This window comes from Pseudophryne corroboree, chromosome 1 (assembly GCF_028390025.1).
Source record: "Pseudophryne corroboree isolate aPseCor3 chromosome 1, aPseCor3.hap2, whole genome shotgun sequence".
Taxonomy (NCBI): domain Eukaryota; kingdom Metazoa; phylum Chordata; class Amphibia; order Anura; family Myobatrachidae; genus Pseudophryne; species Pseudophryne corroboree.
Window position 1 is genome coordinate 585,792,216 of NC_086444.1, and position 22,599 is coordinate 585,814,814.

General features: G+C 45.2%; 1 protein-coding gene across 4 annotated transcripts in view; it reads left to right on the forward strand.

The window, feature by feature from the left end:
* The first annotated feature begins 2,630 nt into the window (after positions 1-2,630).
* LOC134900183 (putative nuclease HARBI1) overlaps positions 2,631-22,599 on the forward strand; it is a 38,672-nt gene continuing 18,703 nt past the window's right edge. Inside the window, exons 1-2 of one of the 4 annotated variants that reach the window (XR_010173743.1) lie at positions 2,631-2,785; positions 5,588-6,284. The gene's annotated coding sequence lies outside the window, so the exon portion shown is untranslated. Of the gene's footprint in view, positions 2,786-5,587; positions 6,285-13,364; positions 14,034-22,599 lie in introns of those variants that run through there. The other 3 variants (XR_010173731.1, XR_010173725.1, XR_010173737.1) reach the window with 3 other exon arrangements.

A 22,599-nucleotide genomic window follows, 5' to 3' on the forward strand; every position in this document is an offset into this window, starting at 1 on the left:
ACTAAGAGCCCGGTGCTGGTTGTCTAAATACGGGGAACCCCTGTCCAATTTTCCCCCAGTATTTAAACAACCAGGACCGGCTCAAAGAGCCCGAGGCTGGTTATACTTAGGAGGGGGGACCTCACACATTTTTTATTTTTTTTTACATTTTTTAACCCATTCAGACCCTTCTCCATTAAGTTAATGGAAGCCATGGACAACAGAATTGCATTCATGTCCTCCTCCCACTCCCTTCCCAGTACCAAACACTCATTTTTTTTCTATAAAAATGTACAATATATCACAAGTATGATGAACAGACAGGCAGCAGGCATTGGCGGCATCGGAGTTAGATGCAAATTAGTGGCGGAGGGATGGGTCAGTTTATGGTGGCCGAGTTTGTAAGCCGGTGGCGGTGGCAGCGGGCATCCACTCAGGGGCAGTAGCGGGCATTGGCTCGGTGGCGGTAGGGGTCATCGGTAGATTCGGCGGACATTATGGCTGTAGTGCCTCACCAGCCACTGACCTCACCGCACGCCACTGGTTGGGAGAGAGACACATGGGGCATAAGGAGACAGATATAGAGGTGTAGGGAGAGAGCCAAAGGGGTAGAGAGAGAGACAGAGGGTGGGGAGAAAGATAAACCTGTAGGGGGTAAGAAAGAGAGACACCGAGGGTGAGGAGAAAGGTAATACTGTAGGGAAAAAGAGTATGAGAGATACAGAGGGAAAGGCTAAAGATATACCTGTAGTGAAAAAGAGTTTGAGAGACAGGCTTGTAGGGAAGCAGGACCGAGAGACACGGGGGGTCATTCCGAGTTGTTCGCTCGCTAGCTGCTTTTAGCAGCAGTGCACACACTAGGCCGCCGCCCTCTGGGAGTGTATCTTAGCTTAGCAGAAGTGCGAACGAAAGGATCGCAGCGCTGATGCAAAAATATTTTCAAGCAGTTTCTGAGTAGCTGCAGACCTACTCCTACCTTGTGATAATTTTCAGTCTATTTAGTTCCTGCTTTGACATCACAAACACACCCTGTGTTCGGCAGGCCACTCCCCTGTTTCTCCAGCCACTCCCCCGTTTCCCCAGGCACGCCTGCGTTTTTTAGCACACTCCCGGAAAACGCTCAGTTACCACCCAGAAACACCCACTTCCTGTCAATCACTCACCGATCAGCAGGGCGACTGAAAAGCGTCGCTCGACCTTGTGTAAAAATGCATCGTTTTGTGTGAAAGTACTTCGCGCGTGCGCACTGCGGCCCATACGCATGCGCAGAAATGCAGATTTTGAGCCTGATCGCTGCGCTGTGAACAACGGCAGCTAGTGAACAACGCGGAATGACCCCCATGGAGGCTAAAAGTACAAACGACTGGCAGATAAAATGCACGATATGAACGTTCTCATTCATTAATGAACGAGAACTCGTTCATATCGTGCAGTGTGTAGGCACCAACGACTAACGATGTGCGGCCCCGCGCTCGTTAATCGTTGGTGCCCCGTCGCTTATGCATGCAGGCCAATATGGACAATCTCGTCCATATTAGCATGCAATGCTATGGAGCCGGGTGACGTGGGGAGTGAAGAAACTTCACTGCCCCGTCACCGGGTCGTCCGTCAGCTGTATCCGCCGTTGGGCAGCTCGGTGGCGTATCTGCCAGTGTGTATGGCCAATTAGGATTTGAAAGGAAACATTAAGGGGGAGTGGAAGAGAAAGAGATGGGGGGTGGGTAGGAGTTGGGATCAGGAGCCCAGCGTCCAGCATCCCACTGGTCTGATTACAGGCAGTGGGATGCTGGCTGACAAAGTGCAGGCAGCGTGAACGCTCACAAGGCAGAAAGACAGAGGGGAGCAAACAGTGTAACAGGGGTTATGGGAAGAGGTATTGTTGATTCTATTTCGGAGTGGGAGAAGGGACCTTCTGACGTATCTAGGGGAGGAGACACGTCACCAGGGGGAGGAGCTACGGGCGAACAGGGTACCCGAAAAGTACCCTCGCGGGCTCACTTCGCTCGCCACCTGATTACTAAAGGTAATAGTTGGTGGCGTGGATAGTAGAGGAACTATCCCGCTGGCCTAGCTCCTCCCCCTTGTGTCATAACTCCTCCCCCTTACGGAAAAGGTCCCTAAGCCCACTTGATTCTAGCATCTACCGAAGAGGTATACCTAGAGGGAGAGAGAAGGGGAGTAAAGGGGAGTAGGGAAAGAGAGATATGTGGGTTTGGGAGATGTAGGTGACATGAGACAAGAGAAAGGACATATAATGAAACTTTTTCTGAAGATATATGTAGCAGTAGTCAGACCTGTCTGATGTATGTGGTCTTGGTGTGGTGCAATGACAGAAACCCCTTTACTGACACTGCAGCACAATAGTAAAGATATATAGCTGACAAGAGGTCATCATCCTGTCATGTCTACATATGGTTCTGCTGCTGCCAACACAAAGACATCAACCAGAGCCCACCCACACAACAGGCACAGTCACAGTAAGTCAAAGCCTTTATTAAATAAAAACTCACAATTTACACTGAGTATCCTGACCAGGGCTAAACAAGAGAGAACTCAAATACATAAACAATCCAGGATCCAGAAACACACTGCACAGCTGCAGCAGCCTGCCTCGAGGACACAGAGTGAAGCACGTGACGTCAGCTGACCTGCTCCAGCAGGATTTTTTTTTTACAAACAAGAAAAACTTTAATCAGAAAACAAAAAACGAACACTGCAGGTCAGCAGACAACGGCTCTGTGCTGCCCGGAGGGCTGTTAACGGCAGCAAAACCTGACGAAGCGGGCACAGGAGGAAAGGGGCAGCGGTGAGCCATCAGAGGTTTTAGTAATAGCAGAGGGGAATATCGCCGCCATAGTAGCCTATGGCAGTGCGATATTAGGCACAGTACTTAGCGCAGGCAGATAACAGGCAGTGAAAATGCTTTAGTACATGCAGAGAAGCGATATGTACAAGCATTTTCACTGAATTTTTCGTTGTGGAGGCTTATCTTCGTTTAGTACATGGACCCCTAAGTCCTGAAATAAACTGTAGTCGATGAATACTTTTAGTCATAATTTTCGTCTACAAAACTAACACTGCTCTTAAGTATTTCAGTAAAGAAGTGGATAAATTTCCCACTAGTGTATATTGGGACCTGTGTAAAAAATATACTGTTACCAAGAGGCCCTAGTAGAGAAAAACAGACCCACAGTTCACAAATCTGTTTTACAGTAAGGTGACAAAAATAATTAAAATTACTTTTTATCTATATATATATATTTTCCATTTGCCTATCAGTATGTATCACCCAAACAGCTTTATCCTTACAATGCAAATTTGTGGTAGGAACATAATACTAAGGGAAGGATTCTCTGTTTTAATTAGTGGTCAGTAAGGACTATAACATGAATAGATCAAGGAGTAAAGCCTGTTACAGTCTGCCCTCAGAGAAGGTTTAGATAGTGTGCCACAATGGAGTAGCTTATATATACAACAGACAACACCCTAGAGTGGTCCAGCTCAAGCCCAGAATTATGTTCATGTCCCGAGCAATATACATCTGAACGGCCGATATATCGCGGGACCGTCGGCCAGTGTGTACAGCCGATACGTCTGTGAACTCCGTCGTTCACAGACGTATCGCGTCGGCCGCGCAGTACAGCCGACGGCCAATATATCTACCGATATATTGGCGCGTTGCTGTGTGTGTACGGGGCGGTCGGCCGACCGCCCGGACACACGCTGCGTCGGCCGCCGGTGATTGACAGCTGAACTGGGCGGGCGTGTGTACAAGCCCGCCCAGTTCATGACGTCAGTCCCCGACGGATCGGGCAGTGTGTATGCACAGCACACTGCCCGATCCATTCATAGATATATCTGCAGATCAATTGATCTGCAGATATATCTACTAGTGTGTACCCACCTTAAGCAATAGCACAGCCCCAAAAGCAAGTCAATGATGGTGCTGTGCTTTTCCTGCGCACAAATGGGAAGCTCTAATGTGCTAGAAGATATGGGATCACACCAAAGATCCCCAACAACAATCCACAACAACAGTTTATCTCTAGCTCATATGTGCACCCAATTAATAAAATGAAATTTCTAACAAATTATAGAATAAGATATACTCCCCTGGTTTAATCCAATTCTCTTCAAAAAACAGTTTTTCTCTGAGAGCGATGTTTAAACATAAAAGGGAAGCAAAAAGACAAAAAGTCCTTGTGTAATACTGTTTGAGTATAATTGCACATTCAGAGGTGAAAGATATGTCACCACGCTAATAGTGATATAAATTTGTGTTGGGGTTTTAACCCCTAAATCCAACCACTCACAATAGTGAATAAGGAAAGAGGCATAAATAATCCTTTAGTGGAGAAAACCGTCACCATAAGTTTCAGGGGGTGCCCCCTTCAACATTAGACTCACAGATAATAACTTGTATAAGGCATATAGAGTAAATCGATCTCATAATTCCATCATAGAGAGAGAAAGAAGCAGGGGCTTCCCCCTTCACCAAATCACTCACAAACTGAGTCTGGTATATAATGCAGAATAGGTGGGTTTTTTATTTTCTTTTGAAATTCACATTCAGCTTCCAGGATAAATCCTCAAGGCAAGGTGAAATGATATACTGATTTTGAACAGTATAAAAAAACAATTTTATTTAAAACATTGTCCTTAAAAACTCTAGAGAGCATACCCGGGTTGGAGATTTGTCCAGGAATAAGATGGTACATGCAAAGAAATGGGGCCCTTTCTAAGCAATCCCAGAGTCCTCTCATTGCCAGGTAATGTCCCTTCCGTAGACACAGGTACCCCCACCTACGCATTTCGATCCTCTAGGGATCTTTGTCAAGGTGTATGGGGTAACCTGTGTCATGTGCAATTTATACCCAGTACAAATAAATGATATGATACAAACTGGTGCATTTTACAAAGGGATCTGGTAATAGGGAAATGCTTCCAGATAGACCGGTACATATATAAAGAAAAGCAAGAAACATTAAGACCCAGCTAGTGAGAAGCATGTATCCGAAGAAAGAAGAACGCACTAGTTACAATAGGTCAAAGGGTTTTTACAGATTCAGTTCGTGCATTGGCTGTAGAAATATTAATGGACTAACCATTTCCAAAGTAGATAAAATTGTTATTAACGGTTTTGAGCATAGAATAGAAGAGTTTATAACATGCAATATAGCTAATGTGGTTTATGCAATGGAATGCACATGTGATAGACTTTATATTGGCCGTACCACAAGACCACTAAAAGTACGAATAGCTGAACATTGCAGAAACATCAAAAAAGGCCTTGTCTTATCGAACCATTTTAAAGAAAAACATAAATGCTCTCTACATGATGTAAAAAACTTTTATGGTCTAAAAGTGGTTAGAACAACAGAGAGATCAAAAGACATTATAAGTACTTTAGCCAAAATGGAGATGACCTACATCTATAAGTATAAAACCTTGTTACCTTTGGGCCTTAACAGCGATTTTGAGCTGCAATGTTTTTTGTAATTTTGTAATTTATTTAAGTAGGAAGGTAAGAAATTAAAAGTATATATTTAGCGTTTTAACATATATTTTTATAAGGATTACATGTATGTTACTTTTTCTTTGCACTAAGGGCACTTTAAAAACTCCGTTATAGATGTTACTATGGTAACATGTAACAGGAAGCTTCCGGGAGAGAAAAAAACAGACACAGGAACTTGTATACTGTGTGGAACTAAAGGACTGGGTCGAAGGAGGCCAGAGCTCGCGGGACGCATTTCCGGTGGGAATGGAGCTGACGTCATCTACAGATATAATGCGAAGGAACACAATGAAAGAACATAGGAGACTACGCGATATGCATGCGGTGGAAGTGGGGCGGACGCCATATTGGAAGAGACGGAAATGAACCGGCGGTCATATTGGGAGGGGAAGTGTATGGATTTCAGACCGGGACTATGTGTTGTTCATAAAACTATCATGAACGGAAGTGCAATTTATTGTAAACACACAGAGGGAAGGGTGAGACTGTTAATCATGCACAACTGTATCATATCATTTATTTATACTGGGTATAAATTGCACATGACACAGGTTACCCCATACACCTTAACAAAGATCCCTAGAGGATCGAAATGCATAGGTGGGGGTACCTGTGTCTACAGAAGGGACATTACCTGGCGACGAGAGGACTCTGGGATTGCTTAGACAGGGCCCCATTTCTTTGCATGTACCATCTTATTCCTGGACAAATCTCCAACCCGGGTATGCTCTATAGAGTTTTTAAGGACAATGTTTTAAATAAAATTGTTTTTTTATACTGTTCAAAATCAGTATATCATTTCACCTTGCCTTGAGGATTTATCCTGGAAACTGAATGTGAATTTCTAAAGAAACTAGAAGACCCACCTATTCTGCATCATATACAAGACTCAGTTTGTGAGTGATTTGGTGAAGGGGAATCCCCTGCTTCTTTCTCTCTCTATGATGGAATTATGAGATCAAATTACTCTATATGCCTTATACAAGTTATTATCTGTGAGTCTAATGTTGAAGGGGGCACCCCCTGAAACTTATGGTGACGGTTTTCTCCACTAAAGGATTTTCTCTGACGTCCTAGTGGATGCTGGGGACTCCGTCAGGACCATGGGGATATAGCGGCTCCGCAGGAGACAGGGCACAATAATAAAAGCTTTAGGATCAGGTGGTGTGCACTGGCTCCTCCCCCTATGACCCTCCTCCAAGCCTCAGTTAGATTTTTGTGCCCGACGAGAAGGGTGCAATCTAGGTGGCTCTCCTGAGCTGCTTAGAATAAATGAGTCCTGCTGGCAACAGGCTCACTGCTACGAGGGACTTAGGGGAGAGAAGAAAACTCACCTGCGTGCAGGATGGATTTGCTTCTTAGGCTACTGGACACCATTAGCTCCAGAGGGAGTCGGAACACAGGTCTCACCCTGGGGTTCGTCCCGGAGCCGTGCCGCCGACCCCCCTTGCAGATGCCGAAGTTGAAGAGGTCCAGAAACAGGCGGCAGAAGACTTTGTCTTCATAAGGTAGCGCACAGCACTGCAGCTGTGCGCCATTGTTGTCAGCACACTTCACCAACAGTCACCAACTGTCACTGAGGGTGCAGGGCGCTGGGGGGGGCGCCCTGGGCAGCAATGTATAATACCTTTTTATGGCTAAAATACATCACATATAGCCCTTGAGGCTATATGGATGTATTTAACCCCTGCCAGATCTCACAAACTCCGGGAGAAGAGCCCGCCGAAAAGGGGGCGGGGCCTATTCTCCTCAGCACACGGCGCCATTTTCCTGCTCAGCTCTGCTGTGAGGAAGGCTCCCAGGCTCTCCCCTGCACTGCACTACAGAAACAGGGTTAAAACAGAGAGGGGGGGCACTTATTTGGCGATATGATTACATATATAAAAATGCTATAAGGGAAAACACTTGTATAAGGGGTTGTCCCTGTATAATTATAGCGTTTTTGGTGTGTGCTGGCAAACTCTCCCTCTGTCTCCCCAAAGGGCTAGTGGGGTCCTGTCCTCTGTCAGAGCATTCCCTGTGTGTGTGCTGTGTGTCGGTACGTGTGTGTCGACATGTAGGAGGACGATGTTGGTGAGGAGGCGGAGCAAATTGCCTGTATTGGTGATGTCACTCTCTAGGGAGTCGACACTGGAATGGATGGCTTATTTAGGAATTACGTGATAATGTCAACACGCTGTAAGGTCGGTTGACGACATGAGACGGCCGGCAAACAAATTAGTACCTGTCCAGGCGTCTCAGACACCGTCAGGGGCTTGTAAAAACGCCCATTTACCTCAGTCGGTCGACACAGACACGGACACTGACTCCAGTGTCGACGGTGAAGAAACAAACGTATTTTCCTTTAGGGCCACACGTTTCATGTTAAGGGCAATGAAGGAGGTGTTACATATTTCTGATACTACAAGTACCACAAATAAGGGTATTATGTAGGGTGTGAATAAACTACTTGTAGTTTTTCCTGAATCAGATAAATTAAATGAAGTGTGTGATGATACGTGGGTTTCCTCCGATAGAAAATTATTGGCGGTATACCCTTTCCCGCCAGAAGTTAGGGCGAGTTGGGAAACACACCTTAGGGTGAATAAGGCGCTCACACGCTTATAAAAACAAGTGGCGTTACCGTCTCCAGATACGGCAGCCCTCAAGGAGCCAGCTGATAGGAAGCTGAAAAATATCCTAAAAGTATATACACATATACTGGTGTTATACTACGACCAGCAATCGCCTCAGCCTGGATGTGCAGCGCTGAGGGGGCTTGGTCGGATTTCCTGACTGAAAATATTGATACCCTTGACAGGGACAAGATTTTATTGACTATAGAGCATTTTAAGGATGCATTTCTATATATGCGAGATGCGCAGAGGGATATTTGCATTCTGGCATCAAGAGTAAATGTGATGTCCATATCTGCCAGACGACAGTGGTCAGGTGATGCAAATTCCAGACGGCACATGGAAGTATTGCCGTATAAAGGGGCGGTACATCGGACCTGGTGGCCATGGCAACAGCTGAAAAATCCACCTTTTGTTACCCCAAGTCACATCTCAGCAGAAAAGGACACAGTCTTTTCAGTCTCAGTCCTTTCGTCCCCATAAGGGCAGGCGGGCAAAAGGGCCAGTCATATCTGCCCAGGGGTAGAGGAAAGGGAAGAAGACTGCAGCAGGCAGCCCATTCCCAGGAACAGAAGCCCTCCACAGCTTCTGCCAAGTCCGCAGCATGACGCTGGGGCCGTACAAGCGGACTCAGGTGCGGTAGGGGGTCATCTCAAGAGTTTCAGCACGCAGTGGGCTCACTCACAAGTGGACTCCTGGATCCTACACGTAGTATCCCAGGTGTACATTGGAAATTCGAGACGTCTCCCCCTCACAAGTTCCTGAAGTCTGCTTTACCAACGTCTCCCTCCGACAGGGAGGCAGTATTGGGAACAATTCACAGGCTGTATTCCCAGCAGGTGATAATCAAAGTACCCCTTCTACAACAAGGGAAGGGGTATTATTCCACACTATATTGTGGTACTGAAGCCAGACGGCTAGGTGAGATCTGAAATATTTGAACACTTACATACAAGCGTTCAAATCAAGATGGAGTCACTCAGAGCAGTGATAGCGAACCAGGAAGAAGGGGACGATATGGTGTCACTGGATATCAGGGACGCTTACCTACATGTCCAAATTTGCCCTTCTCACCAAGGGTACCTCAGGTTCGTGGTACAGAACTGTCACTATCAGTTCAGACGCTGCCGTTTGGATTGTCCACGGCACCCCGGGTCTTTACCAAGGTAATGGCCGAAATGATGATTCTTCCTAAAAGAAATATGGACGCTTTCCTGATAAGGGCAAGGTCCAGAGAACAGTTGGAGGTCGGAGTAGCACTATCTTAAGTAGTTCTACGACAGCACGAGTGGGTTCTAAATATTCCAAAATCGCAGTTTTTTCCGACGACACGTCTACTGTTCCTAGGGATGATTCTGGACACAGTCCAGAAAAGGATGTTTTCTCCCGGAGAAGAAAGCCAGGGAGTTATCCGAGCTAGTCAGGAACCTCCTAAAACCAGGAAAAGTATCAGTGCATCATTGCACAAGGATCCTGTGAAAAATGGTGGTTTCTTACAAAGCGATCCCATTCGGTAGATTTCACGCAAGAACCTTTACGTGGGATCTGCTGGAAAAATGGTCCGGATCGCATCTTCAGATGCATCAGCGGATAACCCTGTCTCCAAGGACAAGGGTGTTTCTTCTGCGGTGGCTGCAGAGTGCTCATCTATGAAAGGGCCGCAGATTCGGCATTCAGGACTGGGTCCTGGTGACCACGGATGCCAGCCTGAGTGGCTGGGGAGCAGTCACACAAGGAAAAAATTTCCAGAGAGTGTGATCGAGTCTGGAGACTTCTCTCCACATAAATATACTGGAGCTAAGGGCAATTTACAATGCTCTAAGCTTAGCAAGACCTCTGCTTCAAGGTCAGCCGGTATTGATCCAGTGGGACAACATCACGGCAGTCGCCCATGTAAACAGACAGGGCGGCACAAGAAGCAGGAGGGAAATGGCAGAAACTGCAAGGATTCTTCGCTGGGCGAAAAATCATGTGATAACACTCTCAGCAGTGTTCATTCCGGGAGTGGAAAACTGGGAAGCAGACTTCCTCAGCAGGCATGACCTCCACCCGGGAGAGTGGGGACTTCATCGGGAAGTCTTCCACATGATTGTAAACCGTTGTGAAAAACCAAAGGTGGACATGATGGCGTCCCGCCTGAACAAAAAACTAGATATTGCGCCAGGTCAAGGGACCCTCAGGCAATAGCGGTGGACGCTCTGGTAACACTGTGGATGTACCAGTCAGAGTATGTGTTCCCTCCTATGCCTCTCATACAAAAAGTACTGAGAATCATAAGAGGGAGATGAGTAAGAATGATACTCGTGGTTCCGGATTGGCCAAGAAGGACTTGGTACCCGAAACTTCAAGAGATGTTCACGGAAGACCCGTGGCCTCTACCTTTAAGAAAGGACCTGCTCCAGCAGGGGCCTTGTCTGTTCCAAGACTTACCGCGGCCGCGTTTGACGGCATGGCGGTTGAACGTCGGATCCTGAAAGGGCATTCCAGATGAAGTCATCCCTACCCTGGTCGAAGACAGGAAGGATGTAACCGCAAAACATTTTCACCGCATTTGGCGAAGATATGTTGCGTGGTGTGAGGCCAAGAAGGCCCCTACAGAGGAATTCCAACTGGGTCGTTTCCTACATTTCCTGAAAACAGGACTGTCTATGGGCCTAAAATTAGGGTCCATTAAGGTTCAAATTTCGGCCCTGTCGAATTTCTTCCAGAAAGAACTGGCTTTAGTGCCTGACGTTCAGATGTTTGTAAAAGGGGTACTGCATATACAGCCTCCTTTTGTGCCCCAGTGGCACCTTGGGATCTCAATGTTGTTTTGAGTTTCCTAAAGTCACATTGGTTTGAACCACTCACCACTGTGGACTTAAAATATCTCACATGGAAGGTGACGATGCTATTAGCCCTGGCTTCAGCCAGGCGTGTGTCAGAATTGGCGGCTTTATCATATATAAAGCCCTTACTTAATTTTTCATTCTGACAGGGCAGAATTGAGGACTCGTCCTCAATTTCTCCTTAAGGTGTTTTCTGTTTTTCACATGAACCAACCTATTGTGGTACCTGCGGGTACTAGGGACTTGGAGGACTCCAAGTTACTTGACGTTGTCAGGGCCCTGAAAAATATGTTTCCAGGAAGGCTGGAGTCAGAAAATCTGACTCGCTGTTTAGCCTGTATGCACCCAACAAGATGGGTGCTCCTGCTTCTAAGCAGACGATTGCTCGCTGGATTTGTAATACAATTCAGTTTACACATTCTGTGGCAGGCCTGCCAAAGCCAAAATCGGTAAAAGCCCATTACAAAAGGAAGGGGGCTCATCTTGGGCGACTGCCCGAGGGGTCTCGGCTTTACAACTTTGCCGAGCAGTTACTTGGTCAGGGGAAAACACGTTTGCTAAATTCTACAAATTTGATACCCTGGCTGAGGAGGACATGGAGTTCTCTCATTCGGTGCTGCAGGGTCATCCGCACTCTCCCGCCCGTTTGGGAGCTTTGGTATAATCCCCATGGTCCTGACGGAGTCCCCAGCATCCACTAGGACGTCAGAGAAAATAAGATTTTACTTACCGATAAATCTATTTCTCGTAGTCCGTAGTGGATGCTTGGGCGCCCATCCCAAGTGCGGATTGTCTGCAATACTTGTACATAGTTATTGTTACAAAAATCGGGTTATTCTTGTTGTGAGCCATCTTTTCAGAGGCTCCTTCGTTGTTATCATACTGTTAACTGGGTTCAGATCACAGGTTGTACGGTGTGATTGGTGTGGCTGGTATGAGTCTTACCCGGGATTCAATATCCTTCCTTATTATGCACGCTCGTCCGGGCACAGTATCCTAACTGAGGCTTGGAGGAGGGTCATAGGGGGAGGAGCCAGTGCACACCACCTGATCCTAAAGCTTTTATTATTGTGCCCTGTCTCCTGCGGAGCCGCTATATCCCCATGGTCCTGACGGAGTCCCAAGCATCCACTACGGACTACGAGAAATAGATTTATCGGTAAGTAAAATCTTATTATTTATGCCTCTTTCCTTATTCACTATTGTGAGTGGTTGGATTTAGGGGTTAAAACCCCAACACATATTTATATCACTATTAGCGTGGTGACATATCTTTCACCTCTGAATGTGCAATTATACTCAAACAGTATTACACAAGGACTTTTTGTCTTTTTGCTTCCCTTTTATGTTTAAACATCGCTCTCAGAGAAAAACTGATTTTTGAAGAGAATTGGATTAAACCAGGGGAGTATATCTTTTTCTATAATTTGTTAGAAATTTCATTTCATTAATTGGGCACACATATGAGCTAGAGATAAACTGTTGTTGTTGTTGTGGATTGTTGTTGGGGATCTTGGGCGTGATCCCATATCTTCTAGCACATTTGAGCTGCCCATTTGTGCGCAGGAAAAGAACAGCACCATTATTGACTTGCTTTTAGTGTTGTTTACACCCAGGTGCTGGTCATCCTGCTGCAATTATGTTTGCTTGTAGGGAATAGAGGAAGGAAAGATTAGAATCCTTATTTGGCACTCCCACTGAGATAGTTAATTTAGAGGATGAGGAATTAAGTAGTATCATGAGACGTATAGAGAAAGATCTCCTTAAAGAGAGTCATCTGTGGTGGGAAGTGGCCACTTTAGAAAAGTATATTAGTGTTAAACCGAAAAGTTTGAAAATAGACAAAAAGGCCTCATTTACGGAGGCCAGTGATGAATTTAAGAAAGAGTGGAATAGAACAATTGAAAATTGTTCTTTCTCACTTATGAAACTTATTATTAAAGAGAGAACTAAGGACTTAAAAGAACTAGAGGAACAAATAGAAAAAAACAAACAATTCATCACTCCTTTCTCATGATTACCAGAATATAAAGAGATGGAAGAGAAAATAGAAATTAGGTTAAATAAAGAAGAAAAAAATCCTTAAGGAAAGGAAATGAATTTTTTTTTGTAGGGACCAAAAAACCGATACTGAGGACTCTAATGGGAGCAATGCCCACAAGAATACCATGCCTCAAAAAGGAATATTCATGGCAGATTTAAAACTAGAGAAATAAGGGGGAATTATAATGAGGACGTACAGGATAGGAGTAATCGTTACTCACAAACACCTAAAGGAAGGATCTTTATGAGGGAAAATAGGGGAGAGAGAAACCATCAGGCCCATCAAACTTATTCACCACAAAACTGGAGAAAAAATATTTCTAATAGGTATTATGGGGAAATGAGTTGTGCTGAACCTAATCCAATTACAGTTCAAAATAGATATGAGATTTTGAGAGAAAGAGAACATCCACAAACCCCGACCAAGCCTTCAGAAATCCCCAGATGGGTGGCTGTTTCCAGGGGGGAGAGTGGCCACTGAAGAAACAGGGGCCCCAAATGCTGGGTGGGCTTACCAGAGCATTGCTGAATAAAAAGGGGCAACTGAGGAGAGACGGTGTCACACAGATGGAAGTTTACCTGGTGAATCATTCAGCAATGTAGTCACAGGAGAGAAGTGCAGGAGGGAATCTTCCTGTCAAGACACAGGCTGTGGATGGGCTTCCTGTGCTGATGCTGGTGGATAATGAAGGGCTGCTGCTCCTGCTAGGATGCTGGATGACCCCGAGAAAGACTCACTGAAGAAAAGTCTCATGGAGCTGTGATGAGAGACAAGAGACCCAGGAAGACCCCTGCGGGACGTCCAGAGTGAGCAGGCAGTGAGAGGTGAGCCAACAAATGATCCTGAGAGGACCCCTGCCCTAGTAATTGGATGGAGCCCCTTAGGATCCCCATGACAAGATCCTGTTACTAAGGACCCTGGATGAAGTGACCCCCAGGAGATAGTATCGTGGCGCTGAACTACAAGGGCTAAGAAGGCAGGAGGCAGGTGAAGATGCTGGTCACAGAAGTCAGGGGCAGAGAGGACATTGAGGCCTTGGCAAGCTGTAGGTACTATAGTTCCTCTTTTCTGTTGTTTATTCTTGGATTTATTGTGGGTAATCACTCGTCTGTGACCACCAATAGGCTTTGTTAAAATTTGAAAGTAGTGGATGCTTTTGTTACCATAAAAGTGTCTAGCACTATGTGGTATGCTGCCACTAAAGTGTAATGACTGCTGATTAAAAAAAAACACATTACAAATCTACTGATCCTAAGCTTGCTACTGTTAAGTTATAATGTCCTATTTTATACTGAATGTGTTTACCAGCCATTGTGCTGATCTTGGAATGAGTGTTTATTACATGGCACAGTAGTGTCCGTTATTCACATTACAACACACAGTAGTAAAACTTATACATGTTACACCACAGTAGAGCCCCTTCTACACATTATGCCATGGTAGAGACCCTTACACCCCAGTAGAGCCCCTGATACACATTTTGCCAGGTAGAGCCCCTGAAACACATGCGAGGTAGAGCCCCGATAAACAGTATGCCAAGCAGAGCCCACATTATGCCAGGTAGAGCCCACATTATGCCAGGTAGAGCCCCTGATACACATCATGCCAGGTAGAGTCCACATTGTGCCAGGTAGAGCCCACATTATGCCAGGTAGAGCCCCTGATACACATCAAGCCAGGTAGAGCCCAAATTATACCAGGTAGAGCCCCTGATAGACATTATGCCAGTTGGAGCCCACATTATGTCAGGTAGAGCCCCTGATACACATTATGCCAGGAAGAGAGAGAGAGGGGTGTGTGTGTATGTGTGTCCTTGTGTGAAATCCCCCCTTCCCCTGTGGACCACATATCTCTACCTTGCAGAAGATGCTTCACACACATAGACTTCAGACACAGAACGTGAAGCTGGGAGGAGCGGAGCGTCCAGACAACACAATGCAGTGCTGCCCAGCTACCAATCTATTGAACACTATTACAAGTAGATGGGCGCTGCAGCTACATACCACAGCCACAGAATACTAGTGCAGCACAGACCTGCTGGTGTTGCCAGTGGTTCTGCGCCCACAGTGCATATGCAATGCACATATCCTGTGTGTCAGGCGCCACTGGCACACACCTAGTTATGACACAATGGGGCAGATGTATTACCCTGGAGACGGCATAAGGAAGTGATAAACCAGTGATGTGTGCAAGGTGATAAACACAGCAGCCAATCAGCTCCAATATGTAAATTAACAGTTAGGATCTGATTGGCTGGTGCCTTTATCACCTTGCACATATCACTGGTTTAGCACTTCCTTATGCCGTCTCCAGGTTAATACATCTGCCCCAATGATCTTTGATACAGTGTTCTTTGTTCTACAGTATCTTACTAAATTATACATTCTAACAGAAGTAGGGGTGGCTTTTATGACCTAACATACTTCAGGTCACATGGATGATTTCCACTTAAAAATTTGTTGAGTCTTATTATAGGTCAGATTTTGAAGGGTCTTTTTTTAAAAAAAAATCTGTACTGCACATTTAGGAAGGATGTATCTATGTGCATGCTAGGCACACCAATTATGTGTGCTGTGTGTATGCATATTTTATAGTTAGTGAAATTAACAAAATCAATGAGATCATCACTGGAACAATGGAAGATAGGTTTCTAGGACCATTATGATCAAAAGGCAAGTATTAACATCTTCTGACTGCACTAACATGCATTGTGGTAATGACTTAGCTACATTGGGTGCTCAATGGCCACATCCCATCAAAATTTGTCTGCACATGTGTGGCCAAATTGAAAAGTTATCCTATCTTTTATCTTAAATCATCCATGGGACAGGAGCAGCTGACTTTACATAATTTTTCTTAAAATTAACCCTATTCAGACCCACACAAACACACAGCTTCAGACAATTTTGGGCTCAAGGCCAGATTTTCCCGCAGACCTATGGGACTGCGATAGCACCACTGACTGTTAGTTATTAATCAGTATGCAAAATTCTATAACTACTGTACATGGTCTCCATCTTCTATCTGAGATTTAGGCTGTAGTGCAAGGTGAAGTATCTGCAGTAAAACTTACCATGTACTATAATTCTTTTTGCTCTTCAATTTCAAATTTGTCAGCTTTCTGTGACCCTCATTGTTTCCCTCAGTGTGATCTGATTTATTACATGCTCCCCTGTCTGTAAATCAATGTTTGGCATATAATTCACAAGTTATAGAAGTTGCTTTGTTGTTCCAAGTGAAAATTCCTTTTATGCTGCTTGGAATTACGGTCATATTGGTAAATGTAAATGGTAAATAGAGTTGTGTTTTCAAACATAAAGAAGGGCCCTTATAGTATCAACATCTAATAAAATAAAAATAACAATAGTGCAAGATATATATTAAAATGAATACAGACCTGCCACAAGGTCAAAACATGCTCCCTTAATAACAACTAAAATAGACAAATTAGGAAGAGCAGATAGCATGTGCAAAAATAGTTGTTTTTTATCTGAAACATAGAAATAATAAAAAGGCAAATATAATTATATATTTTCAGCAATGAAAATATAAGTACAGTATATTATGAGTTTGTTTTAAAAAATTACAGATTTACAATATTCTGCAAATGGATATTTGTGTACAGTACTGTATGTATTAGTAACTTACGCAATAAAGACAATAGGCCACATGTACTGGAATCCAAGTTGGCCGGAGGTGCGGGTTCCTGGCCCAACACGGATATTTTTTAAAGAGGCAATCAAGTAAAAGGCAAAACCATGTCTTGCAAATGATTTTAAAAAAGTAACAGTTCTGCCAGGAACCGGGCCTCCAGCCAACTCAGACTCCATTACATCTGGCCCAATCTGCATACTTGGATTAGGCACCCTGTAAACACTGCCAGAAAAGTTCCAATAGATAAAGAGTGAAACAATTACTGACTAGAGACTGAAAGTCTCCCACTATTAGGAGATGCTGTTTGTTTCCATAAGCATATACAAATTGTGCCCATGGTAAGTTGATTCAGAGTCATAATCAGCTTAGTCAAACCTCCACTTGTGGCTTAAGCATAGGCAAATGCCCCCTGGGGGGTTCTGGTTGCCTGGATAACCTCCTCACCATGGCCAGCGATTATGACAATAATAGCAACAGAATATAATATGATTACTAGAGCTGCTGCCACAACCAGTGCCAAATTAAGGTCATTATGGGCCTGGAGACAATATTTCTGAAGGGCCTATTGTGTGCCATGACAGGGAGGGTGTGACCAGCACTGTGGCATTGTGACTAATGATCTGGAGGGTGTGGAGGTTTGGTCTTTATGGGAAGGTAGTGTCATTGGTTGTGGACAACACCTACCTTCAATCATCTTCACTGATATGAGCTATACATATTGTCTATCTATCTATCTATCTATCTATCTATCATATATACCCCCTTCCCAAACCTGCTGACTACCCCCCTGTTAGGGTCATCCATTCGGGACTGGCCTGAAAGTGGACAGAAAAAGGGAGTTGGGATTAGTGGCACAACCAGGGTCCAGAGCTAAGTTCCATGCCCCTACACCAGTCATAAAAAAAAAATGTGCTGCGTGCTCTGCAATGGCAAAACCATCGACCATCGGTGGTTAACAATCAAGGGGCCTAATTCAGACCCGATCACTGCTGTGCGTCTTCGCACAGCAAGTGATCGGTTCTGTACTGCGCATGCATATTCATCGCAATGTGCCGGCGCATCAGAGGACTACACCGGGCATCGGTGCATACCGACAGGATGAGCGTAAAAAGAAATCGCATGGTTGATCGCAAGGTGGCTGACAGGAAGAGGCCGTTTGTGGGTGGCAACTGACCGTTTTAAGGGAGTGTCCGGAGAAACGCAGGAGGGACCAGGCATTTGAAGGGAGGGTTTCTGATGTCAGCTCCGGCCCCGATCATCGCACTGGAAGAGTAAGTCCTGGGCTGTGCAGAGACTGCACAAACTTCTGTTTGTGCAGCTCTCCTGCACATGCGATCGCACCCGTGCACACCGAATTCCTGCTCCCCCTGGAGGCAATGACTACCTGATCGCAGGGATGCAAAAAATGCACCCTAGCGATCAGGTCTGAATTAGGCCCAATGATTGTTAATCATGGTTGGTTAATGGCCTTCCTAGTACATATTTTCGAACACCACTTAAAAACAGTCTATTGCCGTAATCTACCAAGGAAAATATGGCATGACAGCTGTACAAATGCTCCTTGGTGATACTGGCTTAAAGTGGTAAGAGTATTCCTACTTCTTTTTTGTCCAGTCCAGGTTCCCTCTAGGTATGGTTGACCCGGGTTTGTTGGATAATGCATGCACACTGTACTTAATGCCTGGCTTGAGCTTTCAGTAGCAGATTCACAAAGAATAGAATAAACTTTTTTTTAAAAATATAATTCACAAAAGAAAAAGTGTTTTTTTTGTTTTTGTTTTTTTTTAATAATAAAGCATTTTTTTCCTGCCCAGTATCTCTTAGTGGCCACTTCAATTACAATAAGGTGTGTGAGTTGATATAGCAACCGCGTAGAAACACCTGCAACTGTGACCAAACTCGCCCCTCTCGCAGCGTGATCTTGCCCTGGACTGGCTTAAAAAAAAATCAGCGAGTCCAGAGCAACCGTAAGTGCACTTGCTTGCTAAAATCCCCAGGGCAAGTTAATTGAATCAACCTCTTAGATTAAAAAGGCAGTTTTCGCATGCTTCTGTTGCTCAAGAAAGGCTTAAAAAAAAAATAAGATTGTGCTTACCTGTCATCTTCAAGTTTGCTTATGTAGTCTTGCACGTAATTGTTGCTCCATTTGTCCACTTTGCTTGTGATCCGCCACTAGCAAGATTCCCTTCGACTTCAGCATAAGAGAAAGCCAAAGTCAAGTTAGGAAGAAGGAAAGGAAGAAGGTGTTGGACAAGAGAAAAAGTATGAGGGCACAGAAGAGAAATGTGTGGTGACACAGATGGGAAGCGCAGAGAGGCTGGTGCAGATGAAAAGGGCAAAGAGACTGACGCAGATGGGTAGGGCAGAGAGACTGACACCGACGGGAAGGGCAGAGAGACTGGCACAAATGAGAAAGGCAGAGAGACTGGCAAAGACGGTAAGAGCACGGAGACTGGCACAGGCGAGAAGGGCAGACAGGCTTGCACAGACAGGAAGGGCAGAGCGGCTGACACAGATGGGAAGGGCAGAGTGGCTGAAACTTGCGGGTAAGTCAGAGAGGATGGCACAGATGGGTAAGTCTGAGAGGCTGGCACAGACGGGAGGGGAAGAAAGGCTGATGCAGAAGAGTAGAGAGGCTGGTGCAGATGGGAGGGGCAGACAGGCTGACAAAGACAGGAAGGGCAGAGAGTCTGGTGCAGACAAGGGAACTGCAAAAAAGCTGGCACAGATGGTATAGGCAGGTACAGATAGGAGAAGAGCAGAATGGCTGCCACAGACATGAGAAGAGCATACGTAAAGGCTGGCACAATAAAAAAAATAAAACAGAAAAGCTGACACAGACACAAGAGCAGCAGAAAGACTGGCATAAACATGGACTGGCAGAGGCTGGCATAGACAGTAGTAGGGTAGAAAGGTGGACAGAGATAGAGAGGAGCAGAGAGAGGCTGGTGCAGACGGGGACCAGCATAGAGGCTAGCAGCACAGACTGGGTAAATTCATATTGGCTGGTACAGACAGAACAACAGGATGGCATATAGAAGCATGGGTAAAGATATGGATGCAAATAGAAGGGCATGGAGTCTGAACATGCAACAAAAAGTCCAGAGAGGCTGGCATATGCACTAAAGGGCAGTGGGGCTGGCATAGGTAGGAAAGGGGCAGGCTGGCTGGCATATGTAGGAAAAGGGCAGGTAGGCTGGCATAGTCAGGTAAAGAAAGAGGGGCTAGCATTGGCAGAAGAAGGGCAGAGGGGCTGTCAAAGAAAGGAAAATAGGCTTGCATTGGCAGGAAATGCTGGCAGCATAGTCAGGCAATATGCAGAGGGTATAGCACATGCTGGAAAAGGGTAGAGGGGTTGGCACAGAAAAGAAAAAAAACAGAAAATGGGGAGGGAATCTGCTTACCTTTGCTTTGTTCCATATGCAGGGGATAATAGGAGCAGTGACTTTAGATGCTGCAGGCCAGTGAAGGAGGAGAGGAGATGGGATCATGCAGACCCCTGCAGTGCAGCAGAGCAATACCACCCCCTCAGCCAAAGATGCTGCCGGAAATATAGTGGGCGGCTGACTGGTGCCAGCGGGGATCATGGCAAAAGTGTGCCGACGCCTAGTTTACTTTCATTTTCAACGTATTAAAAAAAATCTCTACATTTATCGCTGGTGACTGTCGGGTGCGCTGCCAACTAATACAGGGCTGCCTGCTTCCACACAGCAGTGGTATATATGTACGGAACATACTGTAGCTGCAGCTGAGCTGATACATTGGTCAAATGCTGCAAATAAATGAAGCAGCATCCATCCGTATCAAATACCACTTAACTGGCTGAATGCCAATCCAGGCACCCGGCCCAGTCTGCTGCTAGGTCTGGGCCTATATTCATGGGAGGGCCTGGAGCTGCAGCTCCACCCGCCCCATTGTTAATCCGGCCCTGGCCACAACATGCAGTTTGAGGGACAGAACGGAGCTGCAGCAGATGCCAAGTGATAGCAGCTTCTTTTACCAAGTTTGCTGTGTGTGTGGATCTGAGCCTTCAATCAGTGCAGTGGACCAGAGAGCAGCTGCCAGGAAGAAGAGACAGGAGCCTTGCCATGAGGAGGGTGAATCTGTGCTTAGAAAGTGCAGTTCTGTATCCTACTGATTCTCTAATGTTTGTGTATTTATTCATTATGGAATATTTAACCTTTTTCCTGACCATTTATTTATACATAAATATGTTTGATACAGGCAATACGATAGACCATCTACAGTGTTAACTATTAATACTAAATTCAATATAGTATCCAGTGTATAAAAAGACCAATGTGTACATTAATGTCCATGGTAGATACCAGTTTTTTTTACTACTTCCCCAAACTCCCACACTTACTCTAATGTCCCACAGAGTGGGAGTTTGTGGACTGTGTTTGGAACCCCCCCCTCCCCTGGAAATCTTGCATTTGCCACTGTTAAGGGGTGTAAATGGGTGGTAACAGAATGTCTCATATACCTGTAGGCAATGTTTAGCAAGGAGATGTCATGGGGAGAAGAGTTGTGCGGATGCTGAGATCTGTCAGTTTTCAGAAGGAACTATGGGGCTAATTCCGTCCTGATCGCTGCTGTGCATTTTCGCACAGCAGTGATCAGGTCTGAACTGCGCATGTGCCAGCGCCGCAGTGCGCTGGCACATGCCAGACAGCCAATGACTGTCTTAGCCCTGCGATCGCCTCTGCCTGATTGACAGGCAGATTCGGTCGCTGGGCGGGAAGGGGCGGGCCGGCAGCGTTTGGCCGCCATTTAGGGGGCGCAATCCGGGCAATGCAGGCATGCCCGGACCATTTAGGGGGCATGCCGTAGTGGCTGCGTGACATCACACGCAGCCGCTGTGACCAGGGCAGCAACAAGTAGCTTCCTGCCAGCGCACAGGAGCTGCGCTGGTAGGGAGCTACTCTTCCAGCACAAAAGCATTGCCGCTTTGCGATGCTTTTGTACTTGTGCGGGGGGGGGGGACCGGGCCTGACATGCGGGACGGACAAGCCCTGTGCTGGGCGTCCCCCCACATGTCTGAAGACTGATCATAGATGTGCTAATTTTAGCAGGTCTACAATCAGGTCTGAATTAGTCCCTAAGTCCATAGACAGTGGTTATATGGTGGCATAAATGTGTGAGAAATACAGCAGCAGGAATATTAATGTAATCTGGGTTGACAAACAGAAGAATCCAGTTGGAGTGTCACTTCCACATCTGCCCCTGCCCCCACAAAGCGGACTACTGAGGTGCCTTATAAATTCAATAATAACAGTTTTAATAACTGAAGCTTACATACTTATCTATCATGCAAGAAAGCACACATACCAGGTAAGCAGTTAATTATCTTATCAGTTTTCCTGCTTTGAAAAAGCAATCGCAAAGTGACTGTCAGTGTTTTCCAGATGTGCACATAATCTCATTACTCGTATTCAATACTACAATATGCATATGTGTTATTCTCAGTTAGGCCAGGATAACAGAGTAATATCGCGAGGGTTCAGACAGTATATGAATGGGTTCTGGAAAGTTAAATAAAAATATGAATTATTGAACATAATTTACAAAATTTAGCTGAATTTCTCAATAAGAAACGCTTGGCATTGGGGTGCGCTGAAAACAATGCTTATATTCTATTGCACTGAAATTCAAGAAATGTTGTGATGTTAAATAATTATACATCCCACTAGCCTAATTGTACTTGTTCATGCCTATTCGGTACTGTAATTGATTTTCTCTATTCCTATTAGAAAACCAATAAAATATATTTACAAATAATTATACATCAATATCAATAGTCAGTTTGCAGACAGTCAGCCTGTGGATGCTGTGAAAAATAAAGATAATTTTACTGGCACTGAAAATAAAATAAAAGGGATGGCCATTTCAGCTCTCTAACGCCCCATTAACAGCAAACAATTAGCCTACACTATGTATATTATGTAGGAGAAATCTCCT